The sequence below is a fragment of the Balaenoptera musculus genome, chromosome X, assembly GCF_009873245.2.
Source record: "Balaenoptera musculus isolate JJ_BM4_2016_0621 chromosome X, mBalMus1.pri.v3, whole genome shotgun sequence".
In the NCBI taxonomy this organism is placed as follows: domain Eukaryota; kingdom Metazoa; phylum Chordata; class Mammalia; order Artiodactyla; family Balaenopteridae; genus Balaenoptera; species Balaenoptera musculus.
This window is the reverse complement of record NC_045806.1, coordinates 19909686-19931800: the sequence shown is the minus strand read 5'-3', so window position 1 is coordinate 19931800 and position 22115 is coordinate 19909686. Positions and strand designations below refer to the sequence as shown.

Genomic DNA, 22115 nt, shown 5'->3' with positions numbered 1-22115 from the left:
CGTCCAATGAGACGCCTCGCCCAATGAGGCCGCGGCGCCTCGTCCAATGAGGCCGCGACCGCCCCCCCTCTTCCGGGCACCTCCCTCTCTTCCGGCCGCCCGAGTGAACCCGGCCCGCGCGGGCGGGGGAGCGGGCGGTGAGGCGCCTGGTGCGGCTCTCTAGCGGCGTCCTCTAGCGGCGCTTGGTGGAGCCTTCCTGAAAGCCCGACCTCGGAGCCTAAGCGTCCCCTAGTAACCTTCGCAAAAAGGAAGAGAGGGGTTCCCCTTTTGGCCCTGGACCAGTGACTTTGCTGTTTCTTCCTTGGAGAGACCTGGCTTTGGGCGATGGGGGGATAAGGGGATTAGAGCAGTGGCTCTCGTAGGGTGGTCTGAGGGGCCCTGTGGGTCCGAAGATCCTTTCAAAACTAGTTTCATAGTAATGGTAGGATTTCGTTTCCCCTTCTTACTCTCGCTGAAATTTTCCAGAGAACTGATGTGTGATGACGTCATCGCTCTCATGACTAAAGGAATGTGTGCTTGTATTGTGTTTTCTAGAATTTCCTAAGGTAAGCTACTTCGATTCCTCGATGATTTTTTCCCCCCTCTGCTGGTAATTTTTAGAGTTAACAGAATATCTTCTTTCTTACTTTTTTCCTTATTTTTTCTTAAATTTCTGACCTTCCTTGTGGAAACACTTTCCTTCTGCCTGAGGTACACTCCTTCATACTTCCATTTAGTGAAGGTCTGCTCTTGGAAAATTTTTGTTTTGCTTGTCTAAATATGTCTTTAAATTCATCTTAAAGTTCTTGAAGGATTTATTTCACTGTTAGCGAGTTTGAGGTTAGAAGTTCTTTTCTTTCAGCATATTGATGATATCTGACTATCTTCTGGCTTGCATTGCTGTTGAAAATTGTTATATTCCCTCCTTGCTCATTCCCTGTGCTTCTCCCCTCTCCCCTTTAAAACTTTTTATTTCGAACCAATTACAAATTTACAGGATGTGTGATGACATCATTGCTCTGGTGACTAAAGGAATGTGTGCTTGTGTGTTCTCATGTTTTCTAGAATTTTTGAAGGCAAGCTTTTCGGATTTTTCAATTATTTTTAAATGTCCTGAGAGTAAAATGTTTGAGAACAGTTGGATTAGAGTATAGCTCTTCCTGGATTATACCCAGTGGAACAAGTACTCAAGCCTCTTGCAGATAGAGGGTTTTTCTGTTTGTTTGGTTTTTTTTGGCTTTTACAAACCACCTTCCCAGACAGGTCCTCTGAGGGCCCTGCTTTGTCTGGCCTGCCTGGGTTCTGGAATGAGTCAAAGAGAAAGCATAAAAGGGGCCTGCAGTGTTTTCAGTCTATAGGTTGGATTATCACCAGATGACTCCCCCAACGTTCAACAAGTAATTCTCTGCCTTTGCTCGCAATATCCTGTACGTAGAAAAGAAAGCAAAAGTAGCTCCTTCGTTACCCTTCCCACCCTCTGGGGGTATCATGCATAGTGAGTCATTGGGAGAATTTATGAAATGTGTTTCTCAAAGATCTTTAAAAATAGCATTGATTCTTGTCTGCCTAAAGCCACTTCAGGTAGTGTCTTTCCTGACGCCATTGCACACAGATGACCATACATAGGCCCTTCCTGCCTCTGCTTTGTTCTGTTTTGTGGGAGGACCCAGGAGAGCTTGTTACAGAGTTACTGCTAACAGTAAGTAAGAACTAGGTGACTAAGCACTAATAATAGCTGCCTCCTTGAAGGAAAAACAAGGTCGTTTTCAATGTGGGCTGCTTAGGTTTTTAGAATAATGATTGTTTCATTAAAACACACTATAATTTTTTTCTATTTATTCTGTTTTTCCAGTTTAAGTTTCATGCTCTTATGCTTCACTTTGCCATTATGACATGGAGAGCCCATTCTGAAAGACAGGTGGCTAAAAAAAAGCTCATTGTGATTGTGTTTTTTGCACATGTAAAAACTTAGAACCCTAAGAAATGTGAATTTTCTTTATGAATCAAGTTAGGTTTTTCTATTGTCAGAAGTAGATAGATGCCATGCAGGACCAACATTACCCCCTCTTGATACTGGAATTTAAATTTAAAACTGCATAAAAAGGGGTTAACTCGCTAGCACTTGGAAAACTTTTATTTGGCTAATGAGTCAACAAATCAACAACTATTTATTGACTCTTATGCTAGGTACTTGGGGGTTATAAAGGAGGACTAAGTTTTGAAACGAGCCCTCAGGGCATACAGTTTACTTTGCAGATATGTTTGTAGTTTACTACAACAGAATTTAATCTTTGTGAGAAAGATAATTCCTATAACTGAAGAGGTCTGAGCAGGGGGAGAGTAGGAGGAAAGGAAACAGCCAAGGGACATCGTGGGTGTTTTACATTCATTGACTCCTTTAATATCAACTGTCCTGTGAAATAGCTAATGTTAGCTCCATCTTTGCAACAGAGAAAACCAGAGGCTCAGAGGGCTACAAAATTGCAACAGCCAGGAAGTGGTAGAGCTAGGAAAGAAGGAATTCTGTTGATTTCCCTGCCAAAGTGAAGCTGTCCAACTTGCCCTATTAAACTATTATGGAAGGTGTCATAGTTTTTTTTTTTCTGTTTATAAAAAAAAGGCATATTGATTAAGAAAATATAACTGCAGAAATACAAAAAGGGGGCTTCCCTGGTGGCGCAGTGGTTAAGAATCTGCCTGCCAATGCAGGGCACACGGGTTCGAGCCCTGGCCCGGGAAGATCCCACATGCCGCGGAGCAACTAAGCCCGTGCGCCACAACTACTGAGCCTGCGCTCTAGAGCCCGCGAGCCACAGCTACTTAGCCCACGTGCCACAACTACTGAAGCCTGCACGCCTAGAGCCCATGCTCCGCAGCAAGAGAAGCCACGACAGTGAGAAGCCCGCGCGCCACAACGAAGAGCGGCCCCCACTCACTGCAACTAGAGAAAGCCCGTGTACAGCAACGAAGACCCAACACAGCCAAAAATAAATAAATAAATATATTTAAAAAAAAGAAATACAAAAAGTTAATAAAAATAATCCCTATTAGTAGGTTGATTTCCTTCCAGTCTTTTTTTCTATGTACATATACATGCAGGGCTGATATTCAGTTGGTATATACAGTGTAGTGGATTAAAATAACCACAAATTCATTGTAGCTCCTCCCATCAAGAGGTAGAATCTAGGACTTTGCTGGTGACGCAGTGGTTAAGAATCCGCCTGCCAATGCAGGGGACACGGGTTCGAGCCCTGGTCTGGTAAGATCCCACATGCCACGGAGCAACTAAGCCTGTGCGTCACAACTACTGAGCCTGCGCTCTAGAGCCCTTGAGCCACAACTACTGAGCCCGTGTGCCACAACTACTGAAGCCCGTGCGCCTAGAGCCCATGCTCCACAACAAGAGAGGCCTCCACGATGAGAAGCCCACGCACTGCAATGAAGAGTAGGTCCCGCTTGCCGCAACTAGAGGAAGCCCGTGTGCAGCAACGAAGACCCAACGCAGCCAAAAACTAAATAGATAAATGAATAAATAGATAAATGAATAAATAAATAAATAAATAAGAGGTAGAATCTATTTCCCCACTCCTTGAATTTGGGCTGGCTTTGTGACTTGCCTTGACCAATAGAATACAGTAAAAGTGGTGGTGTACAACTCCTAAGCAAGACCCCAAGAGATCTTAAAGCTTCTGCTCACACCCTCTTGGAACACTGCTGCTGCCATATGAAGAAGCTTGAGCTAGCTTCCTTGAGGATGAAAGACCTCATGAGGAGATGCACAAGTGAGGCCAGATGCGTAAGCGATGCCACCTTGGACCATTCAGTCCCAATTGAGCTGTCAAATGATTGCAGCCACACAAGTGACCTTAGGCAAGACCAGCAGAAGAACCCCCTCGCTGATCCCAGTCCATGTTATCAACCCACAGCATCATGAGTCAATAGAATTGTTGTTTTAAGCCACTAAAATTTAGGGTTCTTTGTTACACAACAAAGGCTAACCGAAATCAGACGGCCATTTAGGTTGTTTACACCTGGCTTCCATTCTGATTGGTTGTAGTGTCCATTCCGACTGGTCTATGCTTTGCAATACTCATTTAAAAATATTTTAAAAATCACCTTGTGTGGGTTGTACGTATGTAATAACAAAATATTGGTATCATGTATCTATAATGTCTATCCTGCAGCATAGTGTAGTGGCTTCTTATCTACTACAGCTTTGGACTTAGATACTCCCCATCTGTGTGATTGTATCAATACTTAACCTTGTTAAGTCACCATTTCTTCATCTGTAATTAGTAAATAATAATAGTACCCTTCATATGGTTAATTGTTGTGAGTATTAAATGAAGTAATACATATAAAGTACCCAGTGGGAATTCCCTGGTGGTCCAGTGGTTAGGACTCTGCGCTCTCACTGCTGAGGGCCTGGGTTCAATCCCTGGTTGGGGAACTAAGATCCCACAAGCCTCGCAGTGTGGCAAAAAAAAAAAATACCCAGCATAGCACCTGGCATAATTGTTAGCATTATTACTATTGATAGTATAGAGTATTTCCCCATGTCACTAGGTATATTTAAATTAAAAAATATACATAATGGCTCCTTAGAGTTCCATTGTGAAATTTATTTTACCATTCTATTGTTGAAGATGCAGGGCTTTTTCCCAACGATAAATAATACTTTGTTTTGTTTTGTAAATAAATTTATTTATTTATTTATTTATTTATTTATTTATTTTTGGCTGCGTTGGGTCTTCGTTGCTGCGTGCGGGCTTTCTCTAGTTGTGGCAAGCGGGGGCTACTCTTTGTTGTGGTGCGCGGGCTCCTCATTGCGGTGCCTTCTCTTGTTGTGGAGCACAGGCTCTAGGCACGCGAGCTTCAGTAGTTATGGCTTGCGGGCTCAGTAGTTGTGGCGCACGGACTTAGTTGCTCCACAGCATGTGGGATCTTCCCGGACCAGGGATTGAACCCGTGTCCCTTGCATTGGCAGGTGGATTCTTAACCACTGTGCCACCAGGGAAGTCCCTAATACTTTGATAAACATCTTTTTACCTAAATTTTAGCCCAGGTTTCTGATTGTTTCCTTAGGTATATTCCTAGAAGTGAAATTACTAGATGAGCAGAGATGTAATTTTGTTGATCTGGAGCCAAAGAAACACTCTAAAACTTCAGGTCCTCACTACATGAAAGTGTAATTTGAGATGACTCTCTAGATGAGCTTGCTCTAGCTTGAATTATCTAAATTTTGATAACATCTGATAACATTTGGGTTCCACAGTTGTAATAGAATTTGAGTCTTTCTCAGAGGGTGGTTTTCTTGCTACATATCACAGATGGGTGATAACCTGTGAGAATGATCAATAAATAAATACAACCACCTCCAGGAAAACACCTGGTTTTGGGCCAAGATTTCCTTTCTTTTTTTTTAATTTATTTTTTATTGAAGTATAGTTGAATTATGGGCCAAGATATTCTTTTCTTTTCTTTTCCTTACCTTACCTTACCTTACATTTCTTTTTGAGAAATTATAATTTAGGACATGGAAAGCTGTTTTATCTTTGGGGTAGACCATCAAAAGTGGAAGACTTCTGTTTATAAATGTAAAGTATTACATGACTTTAGGCTGCAATTAAAAGAGCCAGGTCAGCAATAAGTGAGGTGTTAATCAGGCCTCTTGTTTGCAAGTGATCGCCACATCTTACTCTTCCGCCATCTTGAAGGTCTCCATAGTCTTTATTTTAAAGTCTGTTTTGTCTGATATGAGAATTGCTACTCCAGCTTTCTTTTGATTTCCATTTGCATGGAATATCTTTTTCCATCCCCTCACTTTCAGTCTGTATGTGTCCCTGGGTCTGAAGTGGGTCTCTTGTAGACAGCATATATACAGGTCTTGTTTTTGTATCCATTCAGCCAGTCTGTGTCTTTTGGATGGGGCATTTAATCCATTTACATTCAAGGTAATTATTGATATGTATGTTCCTATTACCATTTTCTTAATTGTTTCGGGTTTGTTATTGTAGGTCTTTTCCTTCTCTTGTATTTCCTGCCTAGAGAAGTTCCTTTAGCATTTGTTGTAAAGCTGGCTTGGTGGTGCTGAATTCTCTTAGCTTTTGCTTGTCTGTAAAGGTTTTAATTTCTCCATCGAATCTGAATGAGATCCTTGCTGGCTAGAGTAATCTTGGTTGTAGGTTTTTCCCTTTCATCGCTTTAAATATGTCCTGCCACTCCCTTCTGGCTTGCAGAGTTTCTGCTGAAAGATCAGCTGTTTACCTTATGGGGATTCCCTTGTATGTTAATTGTTGCTTTTCCCTTGCTGCTTTTAATATTTTTTCTTTGTATTTAATTTTTGATAATTTGATTAATATGTGTCTTGGCATGTTTCTCCTTGGATTTATCCTGTATGGGACTCTCTGCGCTTCCTGGACTTGACTATTTCCTTTCCCATATTAGGGAAGTTTTCAACTATAATCTCTTCAAATATTTTCTCAGTCCCTTTCTTATTCTCTTCTTCTTCTGGGACCCCTATAATTTGAATGTTGGTGCGTTTAATGTTGTCCCAGAGGTCTCTGAGACTGTCCTCAATTCCTTTCATTCTTTTTTCTTATTCTGCTCTGCAGTAGTTATTTCCACTATTTTATCTTCCAGGTCACTTATCCGTTCTTCTGCCTCAGTTATTCTGCTATTGAGTCCTTCTAGAGAATTTTTAATTTCATTTATTGTGTTGTTCATCATTGCTTGTTTGCTCTTTAGTTCTTCTAGGTCCTTGTTAAACATTTCTTATATTTTCTCCATTCTACTTCCAAGATTTTGGATCATTTTTGCTATCATTACTCTGAATTCTTTTTCAAGTAGACTGCCTATTTCCTCTTCATTTGTTTGGTCTGGTGGGTTTTTACGTTGCTCCTTCATCTGCTGTGTGTTTGTCTGTCTTCTCATTTTGCTTAACCTGCTGTGTTTGGGGTCTCCTTTTCGCAGGCTGCAGGTTGGTAGTTCCCGTTGTTTTTGGTGTCTGACGCCAGTGGCTAAGGTTGGTTCAGTGGGTTGTGTACGCTTCCTGGTGGAGGGGGCTGGTGCCTGTGTTCTGGTGGATGAGGCTGGATCTTGTCTTTCTAGTGGGCAGGACCATGTCCGGTGGTGTGTTTTGGGGTGTCTGTGGCCTTATTATGATTTTAGGCAGCCTCTCTGCTAATGGATGGGGCTGTGTTCCTGTCTTGCTAGTTGTTTGGCATGGGGTGTCCAGCACTGTAGCTTGCTGGCCGTTGAGTGGAGCTGGGTCTTAGCGTTGAGATGGAGATCTCTGGGAGAGCTCTCGCTGTTTGATATTACATGGAGCTGGGAGGTCTCTGGTGGACCAATGTCCTGAACTCGACTCTCCCACCTCAGAGGCTCAGGCCTGGCACCCAGCCAGAACACCAAGACCCTGTCAGCCACACGGCTGCTAGTGTTGGAGGGTCTCCTGCAGAGGCGGGGGGTGGCTGTGGCTCACCGTGGGGACAAGGACACTGGCAGCAGAAGTTCTGGGAAGTGCTCCTTGGCGTGAGCCTTCCCAGAGTCCGCCATTAGCCCCACCAAAGAGCGGGGTAGGCTCCAGCTGTGTGATTTTGGACAAGGTTCTTGCATCTCAGTGTGCTTACCTGTCAGATGGAGTTAATAAGAATAATTTCCTCCTCCTAAGGTTGTGAATATTAAATGCTGCTGTAAAGCCCTTTGTAAAGTACTTAGAATACAGCACTTACCCTCTAAATGTTTACTCCTTTCTGTCTACTTGGTAAAATAAAGACTGTAACAATTTTTGGATTAGGAAGAATAATTGTGAATGGTCCAATGCAGAGAGAGAAGGATTTGTCCCTAAATCAATTTTCTTCCTGCCTTTACACAGGGATCATTCTCTTATTCATTGACCTTTGTCATGAAGCTTCACCTTTCTCATGAATAATAAGTGTGCAATGATTCTGTTAACATTTGCCAACCAATGAGGGAACATTGCTCCAATGATCATAGAATCAGGAATCATCACAGAAGCTGGTAATCACAGAGGCTGGGTAATCAGTATTGTAATCCCTATTGTACTCTGCCTGGAGTTTTTTATCTGCCTAGCCAGACATCATGTGGACAAGGTCAAATCCAGAACACATTATGCAGGATAAATTATTTACAATCCTGTCTCTAAAAGTGGACCTCATCTGTGGCCTAATTAACATTCTAACTATAAACCACATGTGGAGATCTTTTTTAAAGGGGTAGGCTTAGTGAAAATAGGAGAAAATATTGAAAAAGCATTATGCAGAACATATTGATTCACACAACTTTTTTTTTTCCCTTCTCCTTTTTACAGATATTTTAACGTTATACCAAATAGGGGGAAGTTATGCAGTTACAGTGCTTAGAATCTGGGCAAGACAGCAGATAGAACAATGTCCCAAACTTTCTTTCAGTATCTAGTCTCTGAATCCATGGTTAAAAACAAAAAGCTGTTAAAGAGCTGTGAATAGTGGTTAAGTACTCTTCATTTACCTTCAGCATTCTATAACAATGAAACTCAATTTACAATTTTATAATTCTCTTACTCAGCTTTCCGAATGTTCCACATTTGTTGAAAACTACAAACAAACATATCCAAGAATCCCAGTGAATGCCAAGCAGCATAAACACAAAGAAAACCACATCAAGGCACTGCAGAATCAAATTTCTCAAAACTAGTGATACAGAGAAAATCTTAAGTTAAGACTAATCACTGGTTTCTCATCAAAAACAATGCAAACCAGAAGATGGTGGAACAACATCTTTAAAGCATTGGAAGAATGCTTTCAACCCAGAATTTTATATCCAGTGAAAATGTCATTCAAAGATGAAGGCAAAATAAAGACATTTCAGATAAGCTAAAGCCAAGAACATTCATCACTAGTGACCTTGTACCACAAGGAATGCTAAAAGAAGTTCTTCAGGTTAAAGGAAAAGGATACCAGGTGGACACAAGAATCTATGCAAAGGAATGAAGAGTACCAGAAATGGTAAATGTGTGGGTCATATAAAAGACATTTTACTTGTTTTTAATGTCTTTATTTTATTTTTATTTTTTTTAACATCTTTATTGGAGTATAATTGCTTTACAATGGTGTGTTAGTTTCTGCTTTATAACAAAGTGAATCAGTTATACATATACATATGTTCCCATATCTCTTCCCTCTTGCGTCTCCCTCCTTCCCACCCTCCCTATCCAACCCCTCTAGGTGGTCACAAAGCACTGAGCTGATCTCCCTGTGCTATGCGGCTGCTTCCCACTAGCTATCTATTTTACGTTTGGTAGTGTATATATGTCCATGCCACTCTCTCACTTTGTCACAGCTTACCTTTCCCCCTCCCCATATCCTCAAGTCCATTCTCTAGTAGGTCTGTGTCTTTGTTCCCGTCTTGCCCCTAGGTTCTTCAGGACCATTTTTTTTTTTTTTTTAGATTCCATATATATGTGTTAGGATACAGTATTTGTTTTTCGCTTTCTGACTTACATCACCCTGTATGACAGACTCTAGGTCCATCCACCTTACTACAAATAACTCAATTTCGTTTCCTTTTATGGCTGAGTAATATTCCATTGTATATATGTGCCACATCTTTATCCATTCATCTGTTGATGGACACTTAGGTTGCTTCCATGTCCTGGCTATTGTAAATAGAGCTGCAATGAACATTTTGGTACATGACTCTTTTTGAATTATGGTGTTCTCAGGGTATATGTCCAGTAGTGGGATTGCTGGGTCATATGGTAGTTCTATTTTTAATTTTTTAGGGAACCTCCATACTGTTCTCCAGAGTGGCTGTATCAATATACATTCCCACCAACAGTGCAAGAGGGTTCCCTTTTCTCCACACCCTCTCCAGCATTTATTGTTTCTAGATTTTTTGATGATGGCCATTCCAACCGATGTGAGATGATATCTCATTGTAGTTTTGATTTGCATTTCTCTAATGATTAATGATGTTGAGCATTCTTTCATGTGTTTGTTGGCAATCTGTATATCTTCTTTGGAGAAATGTCTATTTAGGTCTTCTGCCCATTTTTGGATTAGATTGTTTGTTTTTTTGATATTGAGCTGCATGAGCTGCTTGTAAATTTTGGAGATTAATCCTTTGTCAGTTGCTTCATTTGCAAATATTTTTTCCCATTCTGAGGGTTGTCTTTTCGTCTTGTTTTTAGTTTCCTTTGCTATGCAAAAGCTTTTAAGGTTAATTAAGTCCCATTTGTTTATTTTTGTTTTTATTTCCATTTCTCTAGGAGGTAGGTCAAAAAGGATCTTGCTGTAACTTATGTCATAGAGTGTTCTGCCTATGTTTTCCTCTAAGAGTTTGATAGTGTCTGGCCTTACATTTAGGTCTTTAATCCATTTTGAGTTTATTTTTGTGTATGGTGTTAGGGAGTGTTCTAATTTCATACTTTTACATGTAGCTGTCCATTTTTCCCAGCACCGCTTATTGAAGAGGCTGTCTTTTCTCCACTGTATATTCTTGCCTCCTTTATCAAAGATAAGGTGACCATATGTGTGTGGGTTTATCTCTGGGCTTTCTATCCTGTTCCATTGATCTATGTTTCTGTTTTTGTGCCAGTACCATACTGTCTTGATTACTGGAGCTTCGTAGTATAGTCTGAAGTCAGGGAGCCTGATTCCTCCAGCTCTGTTTCTCTTTCTCAAGATTGCTTTGGCTATTTGGGGTCTTTTGTGTTTCCATACAAATTGTGAAATTTTTTGTTCTAGTTCTGTGAAAAATGCCAGTGGTAGTTTGATAGGGATTGCATTGAATCTGTAGATTGCTTTGGGTAGTAGAGTCATTTTCACAATGTTGATTCTTCCAATCCAAGAACATGGTATATCTCTTCATCTATTAGTATCATCTTTTAATGTCTTTAAAAGATACTTAACTACTTAAAGTAAGAATAACAACAGTATATTATGGGATTTATAACATTTGTAGAAGTAGCATTTATGAGCACAAGAGCACAAAGAATGGGGGAGATGGGATGGACGTATATTGTTATACGATTCTTACATTATATGTTAAATGCTATAACCTTTAAAGTAGACTGTGATAAGTTAAAGTTGTATATTGTAAAGCTCAGAGCAACCACTAAAGTTCTTAAAAAGGTATAACTAATAAGTCAATAGAGGAAATAAAATGGGTTCATAAAAAATAATCCAAGGGAAGACAGGAAAAGAGGAAAAAAGGAATAAAGAACAGACGGGACAAACAGGAAGTTTGGGGACTGCTGTTGTTTCTGATATCTTATACCTATCAGGTAAGAAATCACCAAAGGAAACACCTAAAACATCTTATACTTACCTCTCAAAAATGGAATGAAATAAAGAATAAAGAATAAGTAAGTAAGCATGATATCCAGATTCCCACAAATGGAATTCAGTAGCTTTTGTTGATAACATCAACTATATTCTGATTCATTCAGCATTGAAATCAGTTTCTGTTTATCATGATAAAAGAGATTATTTTGGTTCAGAAGTGCCAGCAACCTGGCACAACTTGGAAAGATTTGAAAGAAGGAACAGATCAGGCAAAGGAGTGTTGGGAAAGGAGACCTGAGGTGCTCAGTGCTGTCACATTGGGTAGTGGCATTAGAAATCAGTGAGATTAGGATAGGCTCTGAAAGTGAAATTTAAAATCGAGCAGAGATATTCCAATTGTATCCTAGGCCAGTTAATATTTGACTATAAACTGACTGACTGTATTAACATACCTAAAGAGAAAAGGTATATCTTATAACAACCTTAATCGTTGTATCAGTTAGGAATGCTTTTGACTACAACTAACAGAATAACCTACTTAGAGTAGCTTAAGCCATGAAAACTTAAAAAATTCAATTAGAAGACTGGAGGTAGCCAGTTTCAGGGCTAGTTCAGCAATTCACCATGTTACAGAGGAACTGGGCTTTTAAAACCCTTCCACTCTGCCAATTATTCTCAACTCATTTCTTGAACATAAAAGGGCTGCAGTAGCTCCAAGCATCATTTCCTCACATCAGCATCCTAAACAGGGAGGAAAGGTCAGGAGCTAAAATCTTTCTCTGGCTGAGGCTCTGTCTTTTTATCTGGAAAGCAACATCTTTACTAGAATACTCCAGAAGTCTTCCCTTTATGTCTTATTGGACAGTACTGGGTAATACGGCTACCCATGGCTGCAAGGGAGGCTGGGACAGTGAGTATTTGGCACACGGGAACAGATGCTATGTTTGGCCAAGATGAATTGTGATTCGTTCTTTGAGGTTGAGCACATTGCTGCCCTGAACAAAATTGGGATGCTCTTAGCAAGGAATTAGAATGGAATGGCTGTAGTGTAGGCAACTAAAGGTATCTACTAGGATCAGTCCTGGAAGCATAGGAAAAGAATCTCAGATGCCAAAATTGGCGCCTCCTGCTCTGGCACTGTACTGGAACCAGAATACCCTGATGCAAGAACTCCAGTAGCTGAATCTTGAGATCAGTCTTTGCATATTGTGGAGATGGATACTTAATTTTCTCCTTATTCATTCATTTAATTGATTTTTATTGAATCAGGTGTTGTTATAGACGCTGGAATTTTAGCAGTGGAAAAATCAGACAAAAATATCCTCATGGCGCTTACATTCTAGTGAATGTGTCTTAGCTGAATGCAACTGATTCCTTGCTTATCAGTAAATTTTCTGATTACAACCGGGTTTCTCATGGCCCCCAAGCAGTCTTACATCTCATTATGAATTAATAAATTGATATTGTTATTTCACGTATCAGTCTCTTGGTTGATGTGAGTCTTCCTAAGGACATAGATTCACCTTTAGTGAAGTGACAACTCAAGTTTCTGACTTGCACATCTCAGGGCTAGTACCTGAACCATGGTAAATTCAACAGGGCATTTCAACCTTGTGAGCCATTGTGGAAGACAGAGAGCTACACAGCTTTCTCCAGTTAATAATCCAATAGTGCATGTTTTCCCTATTTGGAATGTTTAGGCTTATTCATATGTGTGAAAGGGATACAAGAAGGAAATATTAAATTATAAACATCGAAATTTATCAAAAAAAAAAAGAAGTCCTGACCTTGAAACTGTGATTTGTGCAATATATTATGAATGAATTGGATTCAGATTCATCCTCAGGGGCTTCCCTAGTGGCGCAGCGGTTGAGAATCCGCCTGCCAATGCAGGGGACATGGGTTCGAGCCCTGGTCCGGGAAGATCCCACATGCCGCGGAGCAACTAAGCCTGTGCGCCACAACTACTGAGCCTGTGTTCTAGAGCCCGCGAGCCACAACTACTGAGCCCACGTGCCACAACCACTGAAGCCTGCACGCTTAAAGCCCATGCTCTGTAACAAGAGAAGCCACCGCAATGAGAAGCCCGTGTGCAGCTACGAAGAACCAACACAGACAAAAAAAAAAAAAAATTCATCCTCAGAGGATTCAAGGTTAAAAAAATTTCCTATTCATGGACATTTAGACTGTTTCCTTTTTTCCCTCCCTGCCATTTCAAACAATGCTATTATGAACATTCTTGTATATGTCCTTGAGTACAGGAGCAGTAATTTATAGGGTACTTGCCAAGGACTGGAATGCTGGGTCAAAGCATATAATATTTGGGTTCAACTTTATAAAATAGAGCCAAATTGTTCTCCAAAGTGATTCTGCCATTCACAACTTCTACTAGCAGTGAATGAGAGTTCTTAGCGCTCTCCATCCTCACCAACAGTTGGTAATTTCACTTCATGGTTTTTGCTTATCTGATGGGTATAAAATGGTATCTTATTGTGGTTTGAATTTTATTAATGTAATATTGATCTTTTCATATGTTTATTGGCCATATATTTTTTTCTTCTATTGAATTGCCAATTCAAGCAAGTTCAGAATTTTTATATTTTCATGGTGAATTTTTCCTATTCTCACGTTTGTGCCTCTTTATTTTTATAGTGGTTTTTTATTTAAAGTACATTTTTATGAAATAAATAGAGCTAATACAGCTTTTTTTTTAAATTAATAGCTACTTTATTTACTTATTTATTTATTTATTTAGCTGTGTTGGGTCTTCGTTTCGTGCGAGGGCTTTCTCTAGTTGCGGCACGCGGGGGCCACTTTTCATCGTGGTGCGGGGGCCACTCTTCATCGCGGTGCGCGGCCCTCTCACTATCGCGGCCCCTCCCGTTGCGGGGCACAGGCTCCAGACGTGCAGGCTCAGCAGTTGTGGCTCACGGGCCCAGTTGCTCCGTGGCATGTGGGATCTTCCCAGACCAGGGCTCGAACCCGTGTCCCCTGCATTAGCAGGCAGATTCTCAACCACTGCGCCACCAGGGAAGCCCCACAGCTTTTTTTGGGTAAGTATTTACCTGATATGTCTTTTCTCCCAATCTTGACTTTAACCTTACTGTATTATACCAAGAACAGGCAAGTAGGAATGGTCCACCCCAGTTACAGAAAATAAGGGCCCTGTAGCCCCAGTACCAGGTTGCATCTGGTTTTGAATTTCATGCTTGTTTCTGTCCCCTTATCACTTACTGTTTCCATGGTGGACAGGACCAAGGGGTGGATAAGGATGATATGTATGTAAGGATCTAGCCAATAAACGAGACAGACTCAGATCCACCTGAAAGGATCAAATTAAATAGTAATAAGTTCTGAATCTATTTTTGCCAAAACACAGTGGAAAGGAAAGAAGTAGAAATAGAGTTTCCTTATTTACTGGCTTGAGATAGAAAAGAGTCCTAGATTAGGAAAATTAACATTCAGATATAGGATTCTGAAATGACAAATTTCAAAACATTTTGTTTACAGTATGTTGGGGAGCCATTTGATGATAACACATCCATTAAGTTAGAACCATGTGTCATTACTTTATAATTTACTAAAGTAAAAATTAGATGTAGAATACATTTGTCCACATGGGGAAACAAACCAGAAAGGGAGAAATATTGGCTGAAGGCTTAGAAAATGCTGAATATGTACATGAGAGGGGAACTTGAGGATTATGATTTGAGGCCTTGTGATCATCTAGTTTTCAAGATGCTGTCTCATTTCCCAGTTTGGTTCCTCTGACTGTGCAGAATCCCCTGATTTCCAGCAGCGATTGCTGTTGTACATGACTGGGATCATGAGTCTACTTCCTCAGATCTACCCGCATCATCAATTTTTCGGGGCAAGTATGGGGTATAAGACTATGCTCTCTGGTGAAGGACACCATTCACTGCGCGTCTGGTAATAGCTATTTGGGAAATTCTTGCTAGCCATTTTGATTTTTGGGAAAGTTACTTAATGCCTGTAAACCCTGATTTTTCCTTATCTGTAAAATGGGAATAATGGGAATACCGATCTCCTATGGTTGTTGTGAGGATTAAACAAGATAATTGAGCAATAAGTTCTCAATAATATAATATTATCCTTACTGCTATTCCCTCTTTGTTCAACAAATATTTATTATATATTTTCAACATGTTAGGCAGTGAGGTAAGTATTCAATACATGGTAGCTATCATACTGCTATTTAGCCATTTCATCAATCCATATTATTATATAATTACAGGGTATCAGGCACTGTGCCAAGTTTAGGAGCCAGTAAATAAAGACAGAACCTTCAAGACTCTGGATAAGCTTTTCTCGTTCTACCAATGGGAATCCTCTTCTCCCTTATGAGTTCTTTGGAATTCTTCAATGATATCTTCTCTTCAGTGAAAGAGATCACTGTCAGATGCCTTCCTACAATGTGCCACGTTCTGGCTGACTATAGGATGGAAGAGGGGTATAAAGGATGTGAAAAGCCTTTGCCCCATATAGGCAAGTGGCAGATAACCTGCTCCTGATGGCGCTTTTGCTTTTGCTTCTCCTTTCCTTTCCTTTTCCTATTCCTATCCCTTTCCCTTTCCCTTTCCTTTCCCAGAACCTAGTGTACTAGGGAAAAAGTTCTGCCGAAGTACCAGGGGAAAAACTCTACTGTAACAGGAGAAAAGAATATAGACACAAAGCAACACAGACCAGAAGAAAGTAGTGGACTTGTCTTTTTACAGCCCACAGGGGAAACGCAGCCCTTCAGACTTCTTCCACTCCATAGCCTTCAGCTGGGTGTCAGTCATCCAGTTCCTTCTGGATGAGACAGGCCAGGGGTTAGAAAAGGACTGAGGATTTCCTTGGGCTTGAATCCTGCAAGTAAGTAGAAGAGGGGAGGAAAGAAAGAGGCCCTTACCATGGTTACAAAAAATCAGACCTTTCCCACTGCCAACATTCATGTGCTTTCAGGCGTTGTAATGTTACAGAGTTGCTGTCTCTTTCCCTACTAAATGCCTACTTCTGTTAATCAGGCTTTCCTAGAAGGTGCCAGACCCCAAGAATAGGGATGAGAGAGGGAGGAAAAAATCCTTTATGGCAATAAGAAAAAAAGTTATTTTTAATTTAAAAACATCTCAAAGGGTTTAGATTAATGCATGGATAATAGATCGGTTAAATTAGATTTAGGATGCTGGGAGGCTAGCTTTTGAGGTTGACATTTACATGGTCCTCCCATATAATAAATCATCCTTTTTTTTTTTTTTTTTTTACTGTGATGGACTCAATCTTTAATTGGATGGATTGTGAATATGATCTATAATGTGGACCCTTTTGTTTTTATGTTATGCTCTTATGGAAGGTTCTTTAAACGCAATGCAGCTGGTTTTTGAAGGCTGGGTTGGGACTAAACCAGCCTTTGAAGGTGGAAGCATTGCTTACCATTCCTCTCCTTCCATTACTGCTTGAGAGCTGGTTTCCATCATCCAATCAGTTAAATCTTAACTAAATATTGAGAATTAACTTTGTGCCCAGACTCGAAATTTAAAAGATGACTCCTGCCTTCAAGAAGCTTACAGTATCATTGGAGTTCCATGATGGACACTTTAAATAATTAAAGAAATAATACAAAGCAAAGTATAATTAAGTGGTAAGTTGTCAGATACAGACTTAGTGAAATAGAAATGTAGAGAAAGTAAAAGTTAATGATTACAGGAGTCAGGAAATCCTCTTAGAAGAAGTAGGATTTCAGTTGGGCTCTGCGAATCCAGGAAGGGAGGAAATGAAGAGGGTACGACATGAACAGACCAGAGAAAGAAACCAGAAAGTTCAGAGCCTCAGCTTCCTCATCTGGGAAATGAGTCAGGAAGCCAGACATGAGCCCCTCTGTGGCAGAGACTGTCGTTTTCAGTCTCGTGGCTCCAGCATCAAAGCAGTTTCTCTCATAGAGTAGGCACTTGATAGGTGTGTCTTGACTTGAACAAACATGACATATGAAGGCGATGGTTTGGAGATTTGTCTACCCGGGGCCAAAGTTCATGTTAGCAAGCAATGAATCTCCCTCAGGAATCTGGGGCTTGGCTCTGAACCATCCTGAGAGAGTCACATTACTTCTCCCTGGGCGTGGAACTAAGTCCTCTGAGAATGCAGTGAAACGGATGTCTTGCTTATGCAACTCATTTCCTCTGAGGACACATAACCCTGGTTGCCTCCAGCATAAGTTTCATCTGGGTTGGGGGTGATGGTGACATTGGCAGGTTACTTAGGGAACTTTCTTGCCAGGAGATGAGCAGCTGGGCTGTTGGTACATTGATACCTGGCCACCTTCCATGGATGCCTTTAATTAAAATGACATTTTATTTTTTTAATGATTTATTTATTATTATTATTATTTTATTATTTGATTTTACTTTTGGCTGCGTTGGGTCTTAGTTGTGGCGTGCGGGCTCTTCATTGCGGTGTGTGGGCTTCTCTCTAGTTGTGGCATGCAGGTTTTCTCTCTCTAGTTGTGGCGCGCGGGCTCCAGGGCGAGTGGGCTCTGTAGTTTGTGGCACATGGGCTCTCTCGTTGAGGTGCGTGAGCTCAGTAGTTGTGGTGCATGGGCTTAGTTGCCCCATGGCATGTGGGATCTTAGGTCCCTGACCAGGGATCGAGTCCACGTCCCCTGCATTGGAAGGCGGATTCTTTACCACTGGACCACCAGGAAGTCCCTAAAATGACATATTTTAATTAGCCAGGTATGTGTGATAATGTGAGACAGAAGAACAAACAAACACATTCCCATTTAATTATTTGGGAAGCGTTCTTAGCCTCTTTATAAAAAGTGTATTTATGAAACTGGAAAATTCAGTTTGGGTTATTTAGTCTCTTTTTCTCTAAGGGAAGAACTCTCAAATGTCATCTTCTCTTGTGGCTCTACAGGCCACTATCCTGTCTCCTCACCAAGACTCCTCCAACACTGCATACCAGCAGAATGCATTATTTATATTGCTTCCTCTGAGGTCTTATGGCACATTATTCATTGGAGCAGTTATCACAGTGCATTTGATCACATTTCTGTTTTTTCCTCTCAGGGTGGTGGATTCCTGGAGGTCAGGAACTCTGTCTGTTTGATCTTTGTAACCTTAGCACCCAGCAAAGCACCTGGCCTATAGTAGGTGCTTAATAAATGGATTAAATTAATATATTGGCTCTATTGATTTTTAAAATAAATTTATTTATTTATTATATTTATTTTTGGCTGGGTTGGGTCTTCATTGCTGTGCGTGCGGGCTTTCTCTAGTTGCGGTGAGTGGGGGCTACTCTTCGTTGTGGTGCGCTGGCTTCTCACTGCGGTGGCCTCTTGCTGCAGAGCACAGGCTCTAGGCGCGTGGGCTTCAGTAGTTGTGGCACGCGAGCTCAGTAGTTGTGGCACACGGGCTTAGTTGCTCCGCGGCATGTGGGATCTTCCCGGACCAGGGCTCGAACCCGTGTCTCCTGCATTGGCAGGCGGATTCTTAACCACTGTGCCACCAGGGAAGCCCTCTATTGATTATTTTTTAAGAATTTAAGATAGAATTCATCAGAAAAATTCCTCCCATTCATTATCTTGACTTTCTCTGAGACTGTAAGAGCCTCTTGGCCAAGTAAAAGCCATCCCCAGAACTGGTTTGCAGGGGATTCTGAAATGATTTCTCTCCAAGAGCCTCCAGGAAAGAAAACAGACCTGCCAACACACCTTGATTGTAGCCCACTGAGTCGTGTGTCAGACATCTGACATCCAGAACTGTAAGATAATCAATCTGTGTTGTTTTAACCCACTAAGTTTGTGGTAATTTGTTACAGCAGCAATAGGAAGCTAATATAGTGGATGAGGAAAATACTGTCCAAATCACATTGTTCAGGAATAATTCACTCTTGCTGTATCAGGAGTATTTTGCATATTCCTCAGTTAATGTCATATTATATTGATTTGTTTCCGTGTTCTCGCTCTCGTAGGCTGTGTGCCTCTCCTGGTGCAAGACTGTGCTTTTTTCATCTCTGTATTCTTAGTCCCTCAAACATCATTGAATCTCTGTGTGTTTCTATGGTGACAAAGGATGAAGTAGGGAGGCACATGGGGCGGAGACCTGATGATGGTGGCGTCAGCATTAGGGAGGGGAAGTGCGAGAACTGGCGGGGACCGGATTGGCTGATGTTAGTTCTCAGTGGTGTGGGCTGGCGGGGCTGGAAGGCAGAGAATCTGCAGGTTCACTGCAGGCGTGACGAGGAAGCGCTCAAAGCAGCTTGGTTTCCGTGGGGCTCTCGGTCTGGGAATGATTGAACAGACTTCTGAGTCTCCCGCATATGCCTCATCAGTAGTGAACCCCTCTCTGATTCCCTCCCACCCACTCCCTCACCCAGAGTGTTTCTCAACGCTTATAGTCCCAGACAGGAAGGCACAGACTTCAGTTAGAATTGGAGCAGCTCCAATCACTAAAGTATTCAATTTGGGCTTCCTGCAAGTGACACTGTTTCCCTAGTTTCCCAACACTAGATTTCAGTACCTTGAGGGGCCCCGAATGTGCCCTTTAATAGCAAAACCAAACTCTGGCAGGCTTGGCCTGAGACATTTATTCTAGTACATTAAAGCAGATTGCTCTCAGTGTGTGTGTGTGTGTGTGTGTGTGTGTGGTTAAAATTAAATACAAAATGGAGACTGGACTTGAGAATTCCCTGAGCAGACAAAACCATTTTAAGCCAGTAAGCTCAACCAAATCTAGCTTATTTCATGGACATAAATGAAACTTAACCTAGGTTATTTCTTGTAAATGCCTCTGACAGTCATAAAAAAAAAAAACAACCTTAAGTCATGGTCTTTAAAATGGTATGAGATAATCACTTTTAACCAACCCCCTGCCATCTGGAACCCCCCATTGTAATAACCAGTCATTGTAAACATTAATAACTTTCTCATTTTCACTTTATAAGCCTTGCTGTAATTTAATGCCTGTGACCTTCATATCCATCTTTGAATCTGGAAGCTCCCAGTTCCTAACTGTTTTTATATACACAACAAACTCTTACTAAATACTACTTATTGATTTGGTGGTTTTGATTGTGTTATTTCTGGATTTTTGACAGTTTTCTGACATCAGAAGTGGGATCCAAAGAAGACCCTCAACAACTCTGAGGCCAGTGAGCAACCACGTGCTGGTACCCACTGGGCCCATTGAGCTCACCACTGTCTTGCCAACCTTGCAGTCAGCCTGAATGCTGCTCTCTTTGCATGTTGAGCTCTTGGAATTTATTGTGCATACCTGTATTCTGTTTGTTGAAGCTTCTTGGTAAGTCACCCTTCTGTCTGAAAGGGGAGAAACTTGTGATTCCCTGGGATTTAGGCAATGGTAGGATTACTGAGCTCCTCACAGATTGTTTCAGGGAATCTAGAGGAAGAGATAGGCTCCACCTCATCTAAATCTCATTCTCCTCTTCCCTTAAAAACTCTTGCTTCTTGTATGTATACCTACTATGGACCAGGATCTTGTGCCTTTCTGGCAAAATGGGTGAACTTTATAAAGGATAATTTGGAATTGTAGTGGCCACTTCGGGGAAACTTTAACGTAGATAAGATAGTCCACTTTACGGGGTGCCCTTGAAAAGAGGATTGCAAACCTCTCAGAGACGATGGAAGATACTCTTTGATTTGTATGCAGAAGTTTCTAAGAGACAAAGTGACTCTAAAAATAGCTTCTCTAAAAGAATCCTTACAGTGCGCGCATGTGTGTGCGCGCGCGCGCACACACACACACACACACACACACACACACACACAATCTTCATTAAAAAACTTTGGCCATCTGAGCAGGTAACCTTAACTTAGTCTGTCGGCCAGAAACACAATTTGGATCCAGATTCTTTTGAGTTTTGTATTATTATACCTGAGATATGGCTAAAATTAAAAAATGAAAACTATAAGACCTTTGTGTCTGTCTACATGTTTATGTATATCCATATATGTATGTATATTATATATATACATATATGATATTTTTTTTGGCCACCCCGTGCAGCTTGTGGGATCTTAGTTCCCCAACCAGGGGTTGGACCCGGGCCCTCGGCAGTGAAAGCCCCGAGTCCTAACCACTGGACCGCCAGGGAATTCCCATATATATATGATATTTTTTTAATAGATCTTTATTGGAGTATAATTACTTCACAATACTGTGTTAGTTTCTGTTGCACAACAAAGCAAATCAGCCATATGCATACACATGTCCCCATATCCCCTCCCTCTTGAGCCTCCCTCCCTTCCTCCCTATCCCACCCCTCTAGGTCATGGCAAAGCACTGAGCCGATCTCCCTGTGCTATGCAGCTGCTTCTCACCAGCCAACTATTTTACATTCGGTAGTGTATATATGTCGATGCTACTCTCACTTCGCCCCAGCTTCGCCCTCCCACCCCATGTCATCAAGTCCATTTTCTATGTCTGTCTCTTTATTCCTGCCCTGCAACTAGGTTCATCAGTACGATTTTTGCTTTTAGGTTCCATATATATGTGTTAGCATACGGTATTTGTTTTTCTCTTTCTGACTTACTTCGCTCTGTATGACAGACTCCAGGTCCATCCCCCTCACTACAAATAACTCAGTTTCATTTCTTTTTATGGCTGAGTAATATTCCATTGTATTTATGTGCCACATCTTCTTTATCCATTCATCTGTTGATGGACACTTAGGTTGCTTCCATGTCCTGGCTATTGTAAATAGAGATGCAGTGAACATTGTGGTACATGACTCTTTTTGAATTATGGTTTTCTCAGGGTATGTGTCCAGTAGTGGGATTGCTGGGTCATATGGTAGTTCTATTTTTAGTTTTTTAATGAACCTCCATACTGT

General features: G+C 41.1%; 1 long non-coding RNA gene across 1 annotated transcript; it reads left to right on the top strand.

Annotated features, from left to right (window-relative positions):
• The first annotated feature begins 137 nt into the window (after window positions 1-137).
• Window positions 138-20557, top strand: LOC118888824. The gene is made up of 3 exons (XR_005018372.1): window positions 138-545; window positions 8548-8987; window positions 20361-20557. It is a non-coding gene; the product is annotated as an uncharacterized LOC118888824 (long non-coding RNA).
• The last annotated feature ends 1558 nt before the right edge of the window (window positions 20558-22115 follow it).